Source organism: Pterocles gutturalis, unplaced genomic scaffold, assembly GCF_000699245.1.
Source record: "Pterocles gutturalis isolate BGI_N339 unplaced genomic scaffold, ASM69924v1 scaffold22857, whole genome shotgun sequence".
In the NCBI taxonomy this organism is placed as follows: Eukaryota; Metazoa; Chordata; class Aves; order Pterocliformes; family Pteroclidae; genus Pterocles; species Pterocles gutturalis.
Window position 1 is genome coordinate 85840 of NW_010116086.1, and position 19990 is coordinate 105829.

At 40.3% G+C, this 19990-nt stretch overlaps 1 protein-coding gene across 1 annotated transcript in view; it reads right to left on the reverse strand.

Moving 5' to 3' along the window:
• The window catches only part of CALD1 (caldesmon 1), a gene marked incomplete at its 3' end in the record, with an annotated part of 102207 nt that extends 84635 nt beyond the window's left edge, over nucleotides 1-17572 (reverse strand). The window contains exon 1 of the mRNA XM_010075409.1: nucleotides 17477-17572. The remainder of the gene's footprint in view (nucleotides 1-17476) is intronic.
• Between the last annotated feature and the right edge of the window lie 2418 nt (nucleotides 17573-19990).

Below are 19990 nucleotides of genomic sequence, written 5' to 3' on the forward strand. Positions count from 1 at the left end.
TTTCCGGCCCGCCTGCTTGGGCCGGCCGAGAAGGTAGAGAAATCGGGAACAAAGCCTTTGGGCCCAGGAAGAAGGGAGGGGTGGGGGAGAGGTGCCTTTTTAACATGTAGTTCTCTTTCCCATTATCTTCCTCTGGCTTTGATTGTTAACAAATTAAATAGTTTTTGTGTTTTTTCCAAAGTCAAGTCTATTTCTGGCCCGTGACCATAAGTGGTGAGTGAGCCATCCCTGTCCTTGCCTCAGCCCATGAGGTTTTTAGAAAGAGGATGTGTGGTGGCCTTAAAACCATGACACATATACTGGGACTGCAAGTGGCTTTGTGAGTTGTACCCCATTAATCCTAACGTCCCGTTTTCCCATCTGTCTCCACTTCTGTTGTCCCAAAGAGCTGGTGTGGAGGTGTGGATCTTTCAAATGTCAGTAAAGGACTGGTCAGTGAGGAGTATGATGAATATTTTGTCATGGCTACATGCCATGACATCCATTGTATCCCTAGGACTACCATTGCCCTTTCTCTCTACCTCTTCCACCTCAGAAGCGAAAAAAGAACCTCTTCATTGCCTCTTTTGCAGCTGAGAGCAACTCAGAAAGAAACATTAGTTTTCTAAGTGTGACTTGTTTAATCTGGCACCCATGAAATGCAGGTATGACAAGCATTCTACTGCAATATCTGAGAGAATTAGAGTTCCTTAATCTATCTTCAGTCAAAACAAATAAATCTGTTTTCTATGAAAATGTGTTAGAAAATGTTTGGAAATTATTTTCCCCACTCCCCTTCTAATTTTCCATTAGAAGTATTCAGTGTCACACAGATGTCTCAGAAACAAGCACAACACTTCATTGAAGTCAAAAGGTGGAGTTCAATGGAGTGATTTGTCCTTTGCTACACCTCATGCACGCTCTTTCTTTAATCTGAGATGTTGGGTATCACTGGCAATCATGTATTATCAATAGTTAAGCTTACATTTAAAGAAGCTCTTCTTTCATCTATAAATGAATTTTTAATGTTCCTTTCATGTAAAACCATGTCTGCAATTGTTACTGTAAACTTGGCCAAGTATTCTTGTTGACTGCAGATAATGGACTCTTGTACATATATATACATACACAGATACATACTCGTATCAAACAGCTTTATTCTTTCCCAAACAGAATAGCTCATTGGGGACTCAAGGCAAAATAAACATATTAGGTCATGTGAACAGACAGTTTTATTCCAATCTAGCCTGCGCCTTGTTTCATCTATCCATGCCTCTTAGGACTTCCAAGGAAAATTCATCAATGGCAAACCAACCAAGTGCAGTTCATACTTCGCATCAGAAAATCATACTTTGGAGGTTTCTCAAAGTCCCAATTTCTGTTGTTGGAACATTTCACTTCCATCTATATGTGTATGTCCAAACCACTGAATCTATGAGAAGGAGGCAGAGAATTACCTAGAATTTTGACAAGCCAAAAACCCCATGTGTTAAAATATCTGCTTGTGGCATAAGATACATTTTCCACCTCATCTTTCACAGGAACAAAAAAAGCTTACGTACATCGGTCAGGCATTTTTAAACCCAATTAACATCTGTGGCACCCTGAGCAAAACTATTTAGTCATTATGTAGAATAGAGACTCCCAGTTGGTGCTCTGCAGTCTATTGACGGCCCATAGGACTACACCACAGTCCAGGCCTCTGATTCAAATAGTTGCTGAACAGCTTTCACCCACCCTGGCTACAGTATATGTTACCACAGTGAATGCCACACATGTCCTTGCAGGTGCCAGACCCTGTGTCAACTGTTGCTGCAGGGAGAACCACACGAAAATGTTGACAGGGATCTCTTTATAGGACCCAGGACACCCTGACACAGAGTTCATTCCTTATGTCTGCAACTAAAAGATTCATGGCCTTAAATAGGTTCAGGTCTATGTCTCATATCCATAATCTAATTCCGCACTAGGGAAGGAGAATTACAGAGCTGCACGACCCCAAAGGTGTTAGCAAACATTTAGCATGCTGCTGCTAACACTGCAATGCACTTCTAAGCATTCACTGGTAGGACCTAACATCTTGGAGTCAGCCAGCTGCAATGGAAATTCCCCATTTGTCTTTACTCCCTTGGGCAGGCTCAGTGCTGGTATGCCATTTCCACTCCTCCCACTTCCTTCATCTTTCTCCTACTGCACATTGACATAAGGGCCAGGCAGAGCTTTCTCTTGGCTTTTGGATTTGTATATACTGGTCCCACCCCTGATCTTGGTGACATTTGTCTATCATTTCCCATTAGCACGCAAAGGAAGAAACAAGACTTAGCTGGAAGCTGCTGGCACAGCCACTGTTTCTCATGTTAGGAGGACTGACCCTTGACTCTCCCCTTCAAGTGTCCCCTGAAGTATTTCAAATATGTTGTCCCCAAAGATCAGAAAATACTGAAATATTATTCGTATATAGACTAGAGTTGAAATCCTGGTCCTGTTGGAATCTCTGGCAGACTTCCCAGAGACTTCAGTCTTCCACCCTCACAGGCCAAATTCATCTAATACACACCACAAAAGGTCAGCGAGCTTACCCTGCACCTCAGAAACTGGTGTGATCTCAGAGTATGCCAATATAGGCTACTTCACCCTCACATACCTTTGTGCACGCACACATAAAGGGAGAATTTATTTTAATCTTGCAGTGATTACTTGTGGGAAACAAATTATTTTTACTCGTATCATTATCACTGAGGAAATATTTAGCCTTTGTTGCAGATACAAAGGGCAGCTGAAAATTATATTGTCCTTTGCTAGTGAGTTTAATCATAAGTTAAGATATCCCAGGTAATGGCAATAAGGCCTCCATCTTTAAGGACAAAACATTCTAAAATTGAAGGGATTTTATAGTCCACAAAACAGTTCGTAAAAGTGCTTAGTCCCAGAATGAATTCTAACTTACATTCACTTTTTCTCTGCATTAAAACACTGGGAAGCATCACTGGGATGTCATTCACTAGTTACCCTTGTCTTTTATCTGCTTCTACCAGCAAAAATCTTCAGCTTCATCCTGTTAATCTAATCACAAGAATGCCTACATCATGCATTTAGTCCTCCTGCATGTTTTGTCACAAATCTGTGGCCTGACTGTTGAAACTTGTAGCAGTTCCCCAGCTGTTGGCCAGCTTCATCTCTCACTGAAATCTCTAAGAGCAGAAAACCAGTGCCCATGCCAACACCTTCCAGTCAGGAGCTATTTACTTCTTAATAATAGGAAAAGACAGACAAACATTACCAAGAAACAGGTTAAGTCCAGCTTAGATGGACCAAGCCATATTAAAGAGAAGAATGCATTTCCTCTTGCCCTATAAACAGCAATGCCAATTCTTCCATTGATTTCTATTAAAAAAAAAAAAAAAAAAAAAAGGCAAAAGAAACTACCACAGCTATGGAAAAGCCAGTCTTCAGTTTCTGGCCTGCACAAATAAAACTGCCACATCATATCCATTCAATTTGTGCTTTTAGAGGCATAGGGAAAAGGAAAAAATACTCATTATTGTCAATGCTCTCTCATCTGACTTCACATCTTCTGGAGAGGGAGCTTCACACTAGCTCAAGCTGGCAGAAGTCACAGATGCACTGCATGCCCTGATCCTGCTAGCTGCCTCCTCTCTGTGGGAAATGGCATAGCTGCAAGTGTGCCTGGTGCAGTGTGCGTCAGGACAGACATGTAACGACACAAATGATGGCCAGGACAGCAGCTGTCTGGAAGAGGGGCGGAGCCTGCCCCCAAACTGAAGCTAGGTGCAGTGGAGGTGCAGCAGGACAGAAATGCTCACAGAAGCCAATGACCATGCACTGAGTGCTAATCACTGTGGTGCTGTTGGTCCCTTGTCAATGTGCAAAGCCACAATGAGCCCAAGTGGCAAAATACCACGAGCGGTGTGAAGCAGGACAAACCATGGGAGCAGAGAGCATGCTGGGGGCTCTTGCCTAATGAAGTCAGTCACCCAATGATGCAGGCAGGAATGACACAAGACAAGGGCAGTCTGGTGTCCGTCGTGACAAGGAGAGGCTAGCAGTGGAAGCAGCAGTAGAGCTTTGGCAATAGGCAGAGGGTCTGAGCTAGGAGCAGGGCAGGCATCGGCCAGGGAAGATGTTGCTCTGTCTGAGTGCAGGAGCATTTCTTCTGCACCAGAACGGACAAGGAAGCCAGCAGTAGTAGTGCAGCTCTCCACTAAAGAAAAGGGTTCTCCCCTCCAGGTAAGAAGCTAATCAGAGGTGGGAAGTATTTGCCTTTCTGCCTCCCTATGACTTCTGCTACTCTGCTCCCCTCCCTCTGATTTGGTGCTCCTCTCTTGTCCCACCCTTGCATTACCCCTGTTGACCTTCATGCTCATGTGCAATATTTCAACAATATGTTGTCTGAACTTATTTATGTCCAAGTATGTTTTATGAATGTTTTAGAGCTCTATTCACATTATTTCTCTACATCTCTCAGGTCTTGAATTAAAAAGCTAAGGTAATGCCGTTAAAAATAATAAAATGTTTGAGAAAGTCTAAGGTAAGTTTCCAACAGCAACATTCACTCAGCCAGACTTCAAATTCCACATTTTCTGGAACGCATTTCAAAATACAAAGTCATGATATATTAAGCTACATAGTCAGTTACAAAAAGGTAATATAAAATAATATGAATATATAATGCAGCCAGCTTACTGTGGCTTTGTTTCTGTATTTTCAACTCTTTTTCTTTTCCTCTTTAAAACACGCAGCCCTAGGATCCAGCTCTGCCTAGTGCTGAGCACCATAAACTCTAATGGGAGTTGAGGAGCCTCTGTTGTTTGCTCTATTGAACCAGCAGTAAGCAACAACACCAAGTTTTAGTCGCCATCCCTGCATTTTTAAAGAAAAATACTAAAAACAAACAAACAAAAAAAACCAACAAAAAACACAATAAAGTTCTTTGGGTTTGCTGATCTTACTAGTTGTGCCCTAAGAGACACTAAGTATTTTGAATCCATCCAGTTCCTTAAAATAAATTAATTATATAATTTAAAGGTCTTGCCTTTTGCTTCTGAACTTTAACTCATCTTCCCTCGCAGTACCTGTGTACTTTGCACTGACAGAAGACATGCCACCATGATAGATACGTTGCAGCTGAAAGTCCAGTTACTCAATGGCAGAGCATTTTAGACATATGTGGAATTCCACCAGGAATGGATCCAGCTGCAGAAATTTCTAGTGGGCTTTTTCAGCTCACACTTTTAAAATTGTCTTTACAACTGAAACCCAGATTGTTTCCTGCCAAGTAGCTATAACAATTTATCTCTAATAAGCAGCAATTCTGTGTCATTTTGGTTGAAAATTGAAGCATGAGGTCAGTGTCAACTTAAAAGATGTAAAGGCTTTGCATTTTTTTGCTACCCTGCTTTTGACAGGACAACTCAAGCAGGCTACTGCAAAATAGATGCCCCTCAAATTATTTGCCATCTGTGAAGTTTACATCATAGACCCCACTTTATGCTGAGTTTAGCTGAAAACAAGGAAACACTAACACAACAATGTCACCAAACCAGAAGACCCAACAGCAACGAGGCTTTGTTATGACAAAAAACCAATAAGCAAGATGACACACTTGCATGTTGTGCATGAGCCAGCATGAAACCTGACACAGCAGGAGTACAATGTTGCCAGCTCCCCTCATGAGACTCACACAGAGGAGCTGTTAAATAATCTTGACAATAACCTGACTGCTATCTAGACATTCAGGCACAAACACTTGCTGCCAGTAAGTATCGCAACAGTAATGCATTGGTACATCAGTGGTGTTACATGCGACTGTGCACTGCTTCATCGTGCAGGGGAAAGGAATGGCCAAAACTTTCAACAGAGCCTGTCTCCGAATCAATTAACAAGACAGGTGAGGTCTGACAGTATCCTGTGCACTTAATACCGAGAGCACACAGACATACATACTTATTTTGTATTAGTGTGACAAAGGAAATTTACACTTGAGCACTGTATCAAGCCAATGAATTTTACAGTTGTTTTTTTTTTTTTAGGAACAGTGCCTCAGACAATGTCTGTGTGGTCCAGAAAGGAAAATGCTTAACTTTCCTTCAAAAAATAAATGGAAAAGAAATAATCTCTGTACCGCGTGTTATCTGCTACCTTTCCCTAAGAATCCAAAACCCCCATGGGGGCTCCTCCAGCCTCCCTTGTTGCCATGTTAGGTCCACACAGCTCAGAAAGACACAGAGTGCACATGGCTGATCACAGTCTAAGTTCTGGGCACCGAAGACACACAAAGCATATTTTTCCACAGTCAACCTACAGATCTAGGTTGTATGTGTACGAAGTGTTGGTCAAAACCAGAAATACAAGGATGGAAGGGAGCACAACTTCTAGTCTGTTTGTAAATGCTCTACAAATAGGAAAGCAGCCTATGTTTACTAAGCAAACTGGTTTTCATAACTCAATTGCTTCATCTTCAGTTATGGGATAGCTGGAAAAAAAAATTGTTGAACTCAGTCTTCAAGTCTTATGCCTTCTTCAAAACGATGAAAGCAGAAATAATTCCACTTATGACAGGCACATGTGTACTGAGGTTTCCTGATGGTGGATGCTTCACAACTCACCAGATCTGATGGCTCTACAGGAGTGGAGTACAAGTAGAGAGACAGTCTCTGCAAGGATACCCTAATAAATATGCGGAAAAAAGCATTAGGAAGGCAAGGGAATGGATGCAAAAATGGGGAAAGAGGTCTGAAAAAAAGAAATAGACTCCAGAAAATATGTACAGAGAAGGTTCAAACTAAAATCACAGATCATAATGCTTGCAAACTGGGAGGATTTTTACAATCCACACCCCAGAAAAAAATTCTGAAAATAGCTTGTTCCCTTAAGGTGAAGAAAGAAAATAAAAGCCAGACCTGAAATTCATAAATAAACATGAGTAAACTAGCCACATTTTTCAGTGCTTACCTGAACCAAATCAAACCTTTACAACTTGTAAATACTGACAAGTGTCAGTTCAGATATTATTAAAGGATTCCCTAAATATAAAAGACAGGTTGGTCTGCAGTTAAATCTTTTCTCCTTTGCTTTTCCAATGCTGAAAGTAATTGAAAATAGGAAACATGCTTCCTGATGGAGCCTGACGTTTTAGGAACAAAGTATAAATGTTAGTTATACAGCTGACACTGCACATCAAGTTTGCGCTTGGTTGCAAGCCAGGTAAAAACCAAAATCCATGTGCAATATACCCTAGAGCACCTATGAAGCAATACTGCTTGCAAGACACCTCAAATAAAAATCCACACGAAGATGGCACCAGTTCTGGCCCAGGAGCATTGGAGAAGACACAAACTCATAATGTACTTCTTTCAAACAAATGGTGTCACAAATTACATCAGAAAAACTCTGCTCAAAGTGCTGTACAAGGAATACATATGGTTGCAAATTCTGAAGGACGTGCACATACTTCAAGAGGACACATATTGAGAACAGATCTGAATTTTTACTATCTTTGCTACTGCTTTAAGGCCATATTATTTTGGTATTTACATTAAAAAGGAGACAGAAATATCTTTGGAGATGACTAAGCAGTTTCTTGATTTCTATTAAGGACCAAAGAACAGTCCTGCCAATTTATTAATATTTAAGTTTCTACAACTTAATATGAACTTGATTCCAAGAACTACATAGGTCTTCTTAAAGTATGTGTAGCAAGAAGTCAACGCTGTGCCAGCTGGCAGATTAAACAAGCCATTAAAGTGGGCTCCTACTGAATTTAAAGGATTGTTTTTCATCTTTTCCCTCTCTACTCCTCTACATCCAGATGTATTATTTAGGGAATATTTTCCAGGCTCAGTAGGAAAAGTAAAAGAAATGCCCTTGGCACTTAATAAGCTTTTCCTCCGATGTGGTCTCCTGCTGCACTTGGAATTTATTCCATTACTGTATGGCTTGCAATGGTCCCAAAATACCTCTGACTATATGAAAAGACAGGGAAGTGTGTTTGGGGTAGGCATGGTTCTTCATGCAAAAGCAGGGACAGCCTGGGGTGATTGATCTTAGGGGATGATTTCATTCAGACCATCATTATCCCAGCATGTCACCCCACACCCCAGGCCCTGCAGCCCTTCGTGCAGGAGACCAGCACTGTTACCTGCACCTTGTACACATTATAGTTAGGAAAAGCAGAGCACACTAGGTTTAAGGACAGGGCCAACACCAGCCTGGAGCAGGCTGGTAGGGAAGCTAATTTCTCTGCAAGCCCCTGCAGGCTTTCAGTGATGAGGAAAAAAAAAAAAAAACCAAACAAACAAAACAAAACAAAACAAAACAAAAAAAAACAAAAAAAAACATCTGTGGTAAAAACCTGTGCCTTCACAGAATAGAGGCCTTCAGCATACCATTTTTTCCTTCAGAGGCTTAAATGCTTATTTGGACTTTGTTAAAGCTATCTGAACTTCATGACCTAGCAGTGTTCAAAGGAAGCATGAGTCTAGAATAAACTCTGGTATTAAACCAGCCCTGGTGTCATCTCTAGCAGTAAGACAGTTATATAACTGTATTTCAGATAAAAATGCCCCCAATAACAGTTTTCCAGATAAAACCTCCAAAAGATCAGAGTTGTATCTGCTCCCTGTGGCCATTTCAGGCTGACTAGAACTACAGGTAGCTAAAGGAGGAGCACTGGTTTTTGAAATGCCAGGAAAATAATTTTATAAAAATTGAAATAGAAGAAAAACACCACCTAGGCCTCCCTCAGTATTTCAGTTCATGGGTAGTAAATGAGTTCAGTCCCATAAACTTGTTACTGAACTAGAACACAAAAAGGCCTTAAAACCAAGTATAGGCACATAGCCAGAGGCTGAGATAGCTAGCTCTGGAGCTCGACCGTGGCTCAAAGCATCTCCTTTCCCACAAGTGAGAAGACCCTCCAGGCTCCTGCTCAGGCCCTGTCTGGTCCCACAAGATCAGCAGAGCCCCTTACTCCCAGGCAGACCCAACAGCCATCTTGGTCCATGCAACAGCTTCAGAATTTGGCTCAAACAGAGTTTGATTTGCCAGAATTGTTCTGGGGGTCACAAACATTCCCTGCTCCCTGCTTAAGGGGCAGTTTAATTCCTAATTGCATAAAGCTAAAGTGTAAAAACTGTGTTTTGTGTGTATTCTTGTTTCTAATACCCAGTATCCGTAAGGGGACTCCCTTGCTTGGCTAGCAGTCAGGATTCATTAGACCTTTTATGACGATTCTTTCTGTTGTGCAGATATATGATGAATCTCAGATGTTTAAATAGCATATAACAGTGCTCCATTGACCTTGCCGAGTACAGTTGGAGGGAAAGAAAGGTAATTTTCCTCAAAGAAATGTTAAAAATGTGTCTCCACTATAGCACAGATGCAGAGGATAAAGAAACTCCAGAGGGATTAAAATATTTTAGATTAATTTGGAAGAAGGCCACATTGTGTAAAGCCTGGTTAGTTTGGGCCTTTCCAACTCCATGCCACATAAACAAACCCATTTAAACTGCATTTGTTAGAAGGAATGTTTTTTAAAAAAAAATAATTCCCCAAAGTAGTTGTAACTCAAACGACCTCCAGTTCTGTATTCTCTTCTTACTGCTTAAAGAACAAACATATGTAGAGTGTATTCTAGCCAGGGCTTAAGCAGTTGCTGCATGATTCATACTGCTTGAAAATTAAGTCATTTAAGTAAAGGGATTCTGGCTCCCTCAAGCAAGGTTTTAAAACTTAAGCAAGGTTAGATATGCTTGGTTTTTGGAGATTAATATTTTGAACAAGACCATTGCTTATAGGTCCACCCAGCCCAAAGCAAAGAAGGAAGAAAACTGAAAGGAAGAGACAGAAAGGAAAAGAGGGAAAAAGAAAAGAACCTGTATCATCAACACAACTATATGAGGACTAACCTGATGTTCCATGTGCCACTGTCTGACAGAAGCAAGTCCTTGATGTTTACTCACTTTCAAGGTCAAATTTTGCCCCTTTTCCTCACACAGAATAGAGTTTTTGCCTGCAGAGTCTTCCAAAGAGACAAGTCACAGAGTGTGGCACTAAACAACCATAAAAAGTAAACGGTTGCTGACCCTTATGAGTTATTTGAGTTGAGACACAAAGGAATATGAGGGTAGCAGTGAGCCAGCCAGAGGGGTAACCGCTTGAAACACACTGTGAGTCATTTTGCAGGATTAGCATCTACAAAACAGCAGGCACTTAAAGGGACTTTCCTTATCATAAATCACAAATCCCAGAGCAACTCAACATGAGGAATACCCTCCTCTCTGCCACATGGATGAAGAGAGTTCTCCAGTGGTCCCAGGACTCCTTGAGTTCTTGAAATGAAACACCCAAGTATTTAACTGTAACTCAGTCACTGTGCAAATACCTCTCCCCACAGAGGATGTGAGACAGCTAACTCAGCCAAGGACAATATATTTTCTGCTTTCTCCTAAATACTGAAAGGAGGCAACACCATTTCACCACTGAATGTAGCCATCTTGGAGAGAAATATGGCAATTTGACTGAAGTTCAGAGCAATATAACACAATAGTTTAGAATAAAAAATAAGGGAAAATGTAATTTTATTACAATTAATGTACTTTCAGAAAATAAAAATATTAATTTAAATTTTGGGATTTGAGGGCTAGCATCGCTTCTCTTATTGAAGTTACTATGAGATGTTCTGAATATGATATTGCAAGAGGCTATGATGGTTCTGACATCATGGCCATAAAATCCAGGTGTGATGACAGCTGCTGCAGCTATCATACATTTGATAGCACATTGTTTGCTTGCTACAATGCTACCTGTTTTTAGTTTTCCATGTGGTCTTTTTCCTCCTGATGGTTACTGTATATTAGCAATAAACACATTCTCCACCATCTCCTGCACATTTTTACTTTGATTGCTTCTATAGTCAGCCCTGTGCTCCCATATTCAGCCTGGTTGCATGAATGGAAGGAATACATTAAGCTTTCTTTGGAGGTAGTCCAGGTTTGAAGGGATATAACCATAACCAGAAAGCTGGCCAAGGGGATTTTTACATCAACAAAAAAATCAATTCAGAATGTAGAACCTCTTGTGGTTGGGTTTTGTTCTTCGAATGTCATGTACAGACCTTTGTTTGTTGACATACCGCTCTACATGTTCATGAAAACAAGATGTTCTCTAGTCCATTAGACTATCATGGTAAAACATTTTAAATAAATACTTCACATAATTTCAGAAACAGATGCTAGATAGTAAAATTACATGTTTGCAACAGAAATGGTCAATGGAATTTATTAGGGTTTGGAATTATTAGTGTTTATTTATTTATTAGTGTTTGGAATTTTCTATTTTGTGCCTCTCATTATCACCAGCAATGCATGAAAAACACAACAGCTATTACAGCTTAAACTTTCCTCTTGAAACGTGTTTATTTTTTAAATTTAGTCCAAGAATTTTATGAGAAGTTAATATTTTTCAACACCCTTAACTCTGCCCTTTCACTCATATGCCTGCTACAATTCTATGTCCAGATATTTTTTCTGCATCTTCATTAGGATTTGAGTTTGTCTGCTCTATCATCTCACATAATGGCTGATATAGAGGCTTCTCTACTCCATGTAGAAAGACATGCAGGACTTCTGTGATAATTTCTGCCACGGGCAAAATATCGACCTGTCTGAAATGGAAGTTACGCTTTGCGGAGAAGTTTCCCACCTTAGCAGTGGCATCCTTCCTTTCTGGAGTACTACTTGAAACTTGGAAGGAGCAATGCCCTTCATGCTGCTCATAGTCCTAAAGCTACTGCATGACCTCTTAAAAAAAAGAAATCTAGTTCTGAAAGGTACCTCTTTTGAGATGCTTTCTTTTTCAGTTTAACGTCAGCACTGATAAAAATTAACCCAAGAACATTTATAAAATATTTCAGCCTAAATTTTGCTTTTCTTAGTAGTTCTAGCCTAAATGTTGTTCCTCGTAGTACTCCTAGTTAGACACTAGTATACTGATAACATAAATCCATTCTTAATAATGCCCCTTTTCCTGATTGATTCGAATGGAGTATGTCAGCTACCTGTAGTAATAAATTTTGAAATCTTACTGGCTCTTAGTCAAGTGGCAGAAGTAAGATTAATTTGGTTGCCTAATAAATCACATTATTTCAGTTTAGTTATATGCTACAGCCAGCTTTATATTGCCTGAGGTAATCTGGGGATATGTTAAGGTCATACAGACACACAGTGGGGACACAAATGTACAGTGATATAAAATCACCCAAATGACTTTACTTAGAGCCATTTCAGTTTACAAGTGAGCTTTACAAGCTCTGGCAACAAGGCAACCCTCTGGCTGCTTCCACACAATGCTCCTCAGGTGCATCAACTCTCTGTTTCCATCCCCTAGGCTCCTAGCACCCTGCTCACTCAGGTGCCAGACAAAGTAGGGAAGCTGCACGCAGCCACCTAGCACCAGAAATTATTCAAGACCCAATATGTGGCTTCAGAGAGCTGCCTCTGGTGTCCCGGCATCTGTAACAGGACAAATCTGCTGCCTCGATAAGCCACACTTAGTTAATACTGACTGTTAGTTTGTTAAAGACTATGTAGACTTAGTTTGAATGGAATAAAACCCCCTGAAAATTCTGTTAAGAAAAAAAAAATAACTGGAGGGAGTAAAAAAAAATAATTAAATAAAATTTTACTTTGAGATTTGTGGTTTCTTTTTTACAGACTTTTCTCAAGTTTTGCTGTTCAGTATTTTCTTTGTACTTGTAAGGAAAATAGCACTTAGATTATCGTCAGTTTTAACACAAGGCAAAAACATGACAGAGATTTGTCTTTCAGTGATAAAACTAGCAAATTTGGAACACTTATGATAACCCTGTCTTTGAAAAACATCAGTAAAAAGCGCCCTGAGCTCCATGAACATGTTGCAGACTGCACCACATGTCACATAACTAAGGACTACGATTTTTTGCCTGAGGCTCCCACATTTAACAAAGGGAAACACTGCTTTCAACAAAAGATGCTATTCTAGTTATGTGCCCTTTTACCCTGTCAGAGAAACAGCTGGTATCATAAAGTCACAGCTAATTTGTATCATGTCTGCACTAACAGTCAGATTCAGTTTGTATCAAACTTTCAAAGTTGGACTTAATACCATTTGATGGATGACAGCTTTTTCTTGCCTCCCCCCTTCTCAAAACATTTAAACATTGCCTCCCACATTTAAAAAAAAAAAAAATCAAAATACAAATGGACTCTTTAACATGTTTCACATAACCAGAATAAAATGTTTAAAAAGAGCAAATTTTTTAAAATCCTAAGGAAAAGTAAGAAAATTACTAGCAGTTCTGAAGTTCTGTGACAAACAAATAGTGCTTTAAGGCAGCATTTGGGTACCAAGACTAATGGAAAAGAATTTTCTCTTAAAAAAAACCCCACAACTTACTTGCCTCAGGTAATCCTTTGCAGTTTGGGCTATCTGTTCTCCTAAAAACAATTTCAGTCTGCCTGCAGAGACTTTAAGGGCTTTTTCAAGGTCAACACTCAACAATTTAGGGAAGACCAATTTGACCTTTTTTTTTTAAGGGACCTGTTTCTCATTTATACTATTAAATATCATCTACTTTCATTTTAAGATCCCCGAAGCAGAATGCCTGAACTGTGTAAAGGGACTTTAGTGAAAGTGAGAGTCAGTCCAAAGACTTAATGGCTCCAAACCCCCAACGCTCATGTGAGAAAGAACCGCAAAGATCAGGTTCTTCTTGGAAAACAGTCATGGGGGAACTTCCAGAGATTTGGAGTTCAAGTTCAGTTCAGATAAACATCTAATAGTTCTGGTGCACTTCTGAGTCTGCCCTCCACAGCACCTGAGTCTACAATATCAGCTGGAGACAAGATACCCTTCTGAGATTTCAGCTACTTCCCACTTCCAGACGATCTAGAAGTATTTGACCAAGGCTCTTTCATCACATGATCTGAAAGCATCACCAAAATGTAGGCAAGGAAAACCTCATAACATCCTAGGAAGCAAGGATTTTTTAATGCTGCACAGTATAATGATTGTCAGGATTCTGAAAAATTGGCCCTATTTATCAGAAAGAGATCTGTCTGCTCTGTAAACTTACATACACCAAGTGAACAACACCCCTGGGAAGTTCAAAGCAGTGGTATCAGTAATGCAGTCTTAAAGTGACAGGAGAGCTTATTGTGATGGAGCTGAGAAAGAGCAGTTGTCAATGAAGACTGAAGAATTCCAGCTCCCAGCCTATCTTTCCCTCAGTGCACGCATTTCCTGCCTTAGAAGGTTAATATTGCGCAGAAGACAGAAAGATACAGCTTCTGCTGTGCCTAAACTGTGCTTGGCACTGCTCTCTGATGGACTCCTTGCCAGTGAACAGAGCCAAAGCGCAGCACGCTCCTGCCACATCCTCTCCAGCGAGCTGTATCTGCTCTCTACCTACTGCGAAGATGCAGATATTCAACTCCACTCCCTTCACTCCAAACACAGCAGTGACTCTGCCCCTACATATGATTCTTGTGCTTCTTCAGGTTTTTTTTTTTAATGTTCTTAAACCTCTGTTTGGTGAGGCGTGGTTTATTAGAAGCAGATTTCTCTTCAACTACTCAGTGTGTCGGTTTTACAATTCCTAGGTGCTGTAACTCGTGGAAGATAAAAAAATTTCTTCATCCAAAATTTTGTATGAGTCACAGCAGGTTTACTTGTTTTGGTTCACCCAAATGAAGCATAGCTTTCTATATCTAAATGATGCTCTGGTTTTCTTCGCTTCAGCTGCCTGTTAGCTCGAAATTCCTTACAAGCAATAAAACTTTTTCTAGCAAATGATTCCCACCAACTGGGACATCACATTTTCATGGGACTGTGAATTGCATCAGGAAGACCACCACTACTACTGCCTAAGTTTGATCCCCTGGTATTGAACTAAACAAAACTCCAAACCGTTGCCTTTAACACCTCTTCAGGAACGCAACACAAAACAAAAACCATGAGGTTATCTCTCACAAAAGAGCTTTTACCAAAAAGTGCCCAGGCTGCATGTAGAGGCCACCTGAAGTCCCAGAAGTTACAGGGAAACTCGGGCAAGATGAGATGCTGCACCTCCTCTTCAAGCAGCAGATGACAGAAGGAAGACCCTATGCTCATCTCAGTTTAATTCATCACAATAAAGCCACAGAAAAAATGCCTTTAGAGACTCCGCAGAAATGTTTTCAGTCTTGAATATTTAAGAGAAAAGCTGACCAAAACCTTTCTTGCACAATCTTTCCTAATGGAAAACATCTTGACTTTAACAAAATGTATGTTTCCAAGGAAGATAAAAAACAACCATTCACCAGCCAGTGACTTTGAACCTTAACCTTATAGGGTATCACTTATTTTTTAAATTAATTTATATAAAGATGTCTCAGATTGTTTTCCAAAGTCAGATTTGCCTGTATTCAAGAATAAACAGAAGAGTTACAGGATTGTCATGATAACACTAAACTATATTACTGATTTTTATATTCAGAGGGATGTGCCTTGTTTCCAGTACTTTACGGAGATAATGCTTTTTTTTTTCCTTTCCAAGTGAATGTATTGGTCCACACCATTTGCTTTAGTGATTTTCTGAAGGTAGCCTTTTTCACAGTATTTTCATTCATGTTCCCTAAAGACCATCCTCCTATTCATCCAGCTTTACAATGTGAAAGAAGAAGTAAGTGTGGAAAGCATTATCAGATTTTGCCTTTCCTTCTTCCTGACAGAATTCTTTCATCACTTTGGCAAGTGCTGTGGAAGCACCACAGGGACTTCAGCATGAGGCAGATGACACTCACCCTGAGTCCTACACTTGGAGTAGATGAATGAGTCCCTGAAGGACAGATTTACAGATGCAATTTATGCATCAAAATAAGGCACCAGCACCAGCTCAGAAATACACTGAAGCACAGTCTCAGTTTTGAGGGACTGAAGTGCCTTTTTTTAACACCACAGTCTGTATGCTCAGACATGCCTACAGATACAACTCCAGCTGCTGAGCTAGCTATCAGAAAAACTCCAGAGGGCAGTCACTGCTCTCTTTGAATATCCTAAGCACAGAGGGAGAACACTTGCATTTCTGATCCCATTTCCTTTTGGACACTATGGGCTCCCTCTCCTTGGGTCAAATTTTTAAGGAATTTATGTCTCTCTTAAATGCACCGCCCAAGGAAGCACACTGGAACTTAAATTCAGTGATCTTACTGGAAGAAGTGTTTCATGGGAAATTTTAGAACATTTAGGCTGCTTCTGAATCAGAACAAAATCCTAATTTTTGAAATCTCCTACAAACTGAGAATCCCAGATTGTATCTGGCTTCAGCCTTGAATGCTGCCCCCACAAAGGCTCAAAAGTGATGCAGAACTCAAAAACGGCAACCAGGGCAGAGAACAGCCTGCAACTATTACCAGCCCATTCAGCACTTGCACAAACCTCAGAAGTGTAGGCTTTCCCAAGAACAACAAAAACAGATAAAATGGTCCCAGACCCAGCATTCCTGATTGGGGGAAGGCTACTGGAGATGAAAGACAATGCAACCAATGTTCAGCCTTCCACCATGTCTCTGTCCTTCTCCACACTGCTCTTGCCAAAAAGAGAGGGAATAGAGCAGAGGTACAGAGGAGGTCCAGGCAGACAGAGAACATGGTCACTCATCAGTGAGAATAAGCAGCTCTCTGTGCCCTCAATTAACTGAAGATGATGGTATCTAAGGGAGTTGCCTTGACCCTAGTGCAGTATTTCCGACCCCATCAGTTTGCTGTCACTGCTTAAACTTAGAGCTAGTCCTCAGTTTGTCTCTATCTGGAATTTCTGTATATTGAGGGGCTAAAGTTTACGCACACTATAAGCACTTCTCTTAAATGGTTTGTGAGCCCTCACTTGTTCTGGCAGTGAAAGAAAAATGTAAAACATGTCTTACATGTTGTAAATAGTCAGTAAACACAGTTACTTGGACTCTCTCAGACTCCTCAGAGCCTGCTTGCTCTATAAAGAACAGAAGACACAGCAGGACAGTAACACACCAGCACATGATCTTAACACAAGTAAATCTGATTTAAGACTCCCATTGAAAGCAAAAACCTTGCTGAAATCCAGCAGAGAAATAAAAAAAAGCTATTAAAAGAATGGCCATACACCCACAAAATGATTACTATAAAAATCAAAGATTTTGATTTAAAGATAAAATCCAAGATAACATCATTTTAAACTACTACCAGATTTGAAGAAATTAACCTCTGGTGACAGCAGTCCCAGAGAAATGGGAGTCAAGAGTCTGACTGCAGGGGTGTCCACTGATTTTGAGAGGGCTTTAGCTCAGCCCCCCAAAGATGCAAGCTAGAATCCCTAGGGGGAAAAAAAAATCAATATAAAAAGGCCCAATACAAAAAAGCCTGATACAGAAAAACCTTCTGACCACCACAGGCAAGGAAGAGGTAAGTACTTTGATCATACTCACAGGAAGGCAATCAGAGGAAATATTCTGAGCTTTTCAGTAACAAACCAGGTGCTAATGGATTCAAAATGATGACTCCAGAAAATAGAGGTGATCTCTGTACAGAAATAGAAAATAAAGAACATTCTTTAGTAATGGCATAATTGTTGCACACTTTTTTTCCTTCAGTAAGGTCTTCTTTAACAATGTTAAGGTTTTTTTTAAAGTATGGAATAGAACTAATATTTTGCAAGACACTGACAAAGCCCACTATCAACAGCTCTATAAATTAAGAGTTTGACAAAGCAGACTTTGATCTCCCAAAATCTCTCACCAAAGTCACAAAAATGTCTTTAAGAAGTGAAGCTGATACAGGCCCCTTTTAGGTACTGGAAGGCCACTACAAGGTCTCCCTGAAGCTTTCTCTTCTCCAGGCTGAACAACCCCAACTCTTTCAGCCTGCCCTTGTATGGGAGGTGCTCCAGCCCTCTGACCATCTTTGTGGCTCTCCTCCAAACTCACTCCAACAGGTCCAGGTCTTTCTTATGTTGGGGGCCCCACACCTGACCACACTACTCCAGGTTGGGTCTCACGAGAGCAGAGGGAGAGAGTCACCTCCTTCGACCTGCTGGTCACGCTTCTTTTGATGCAGGCCAGGATCCAGTAGGCTTTCTGGGCTGCAAGCACTCGCTGACAAGCCACGTCAAGCTTCTCAATATATGACATGACAGTCTGGATGTGACCTCTAGCTTAGAAGGTCCCAAAGCAAAGATTGCCAGACTTTGGGAGAGCACATAAAAAGCCATTCCACACTCATCTGCTTTCACTTGCTTTACCATAAGTGACTGTCTCAGTGCCTCAGTCAGAGACAGGATACTAACCTAGGTGGACCATTGTTTTGACCCAGCATAAAAACAATTCTATAAGTGGCACAAATGATGTGCCACTCTTATACAAAGACAGGACAAGAATTTATGAGTGATCTAGTAGAAACTCATAACAGATACCAGGAAATACAGTAAAAATGAACGTCATTGAAAAGGTGTATTTTTTCCCTGAAGGCTCATTCTGCATTCAGCTACCACTTGGTAGTCTACAAACTAAACTTTCTTCAGAGCACCTCATATGGTCCATTCCCCTTAGGCCCAAGGACCTTCTTCCAGAATATTCAGGTGCCAAGAGAGGAAATGGATTATTTAAAAATCACTGAAGCAAATTTTCAGTAATTTAAGATCATAGTGTGGGGCCATTACTTGCATTAATTTCTGGTTATTCACTGGAAACTCACGGATTTTTGAGGACTCTTGATGTAAATGAATATTCAGCAATTTCAAAAGCAATTTTACAGTCTGGTCGCTAAGTTTTATAGACACCTGTCAGTGATTTATATTATTGAAATTTTTGTAGTGACCAAAGCCAAGACTTTGATTCATTCCATTAGAAGTTTCAGCATTAGATTCAAGAGAGATCTCAATCCCATTTGATGCTTAGTGTTACTATGTTATGTTATTATGCCTATCTCATATAGCAGACAAGAGCAATGTAAGAGGACATCCCTAGTCATGAAGGTCTGAAAAGAGCAACCAAGAGCTTCAAGTCATCTTTCTCTCACTGGTTACTCCTGCTTACAGTGAGAGCAGGCTGGGCTCTATCAGTCCACAGAGCTCCAGTTCTTGAATAGCATGAAAGTCCTTCCAGGTCACTGAATTCATTCAAACTTTTTCACTAACTTGAAAAGCTGACTTTGCCCACTTCTATTGTTTATTGTGCCTCACTCGACTCTCAGCAGGCATAACTTCATGACATTCAGATCATGCGTTAAGAGGATCCTGGGTCTAAAAGCCTTTTTTCTGCTTCAGACCATTTGCTCACTTTCAATCTCTTTAAGATTTTTTTTTTAATGGATACAATCTCCAAAACATTTTCTTTTTCTTTCCCACAGTCACAAAGCCCTCTTCTGCTATTCTCCTTGTATTTGCTCTGTCCTAAAGGAACATTTTTCTGAATTGAACTCAACATAATTTCTAATATCAATAAAATTACTGAAATATGCTCTCTCACTATTTGCTATCCGAAAGAACCTCTATCACACCACAATTCCGTTGTGAGCTGACTATGAAGGGCTAAGTACAAATTAACAAACAAGAAATGTCCACACAACTTAAGCATGAAAGAAGTTCAGGTCCAGGTCTAAAACCAGCCTCCATAAATCTAAACCCTCCAATCCAAGAAACATCACTAGGGTTTGGACTGTAATCTTCAGTGGTAAAATTGGCACAATTTTTACTGATTCTTCAGTCCTTCAAATTCCCCTGACCATAAACATTGGGTTCATGTTCTGCTCTCATTCATGCAATGGCATTAACAGTGTTGTAGACCTAGGCACACACCCAGCACTGCACATTCAAGCAGAGTGGAACTCGATTTCCAGCTAACATAGGTACTAGATTCTCAGATAATGTAGGTCAGTATCCATTAAATGCAATTTTAATAACAGAAATGCTTTTATCAGAAGTACTTTGTGGCTTAGTTACTATC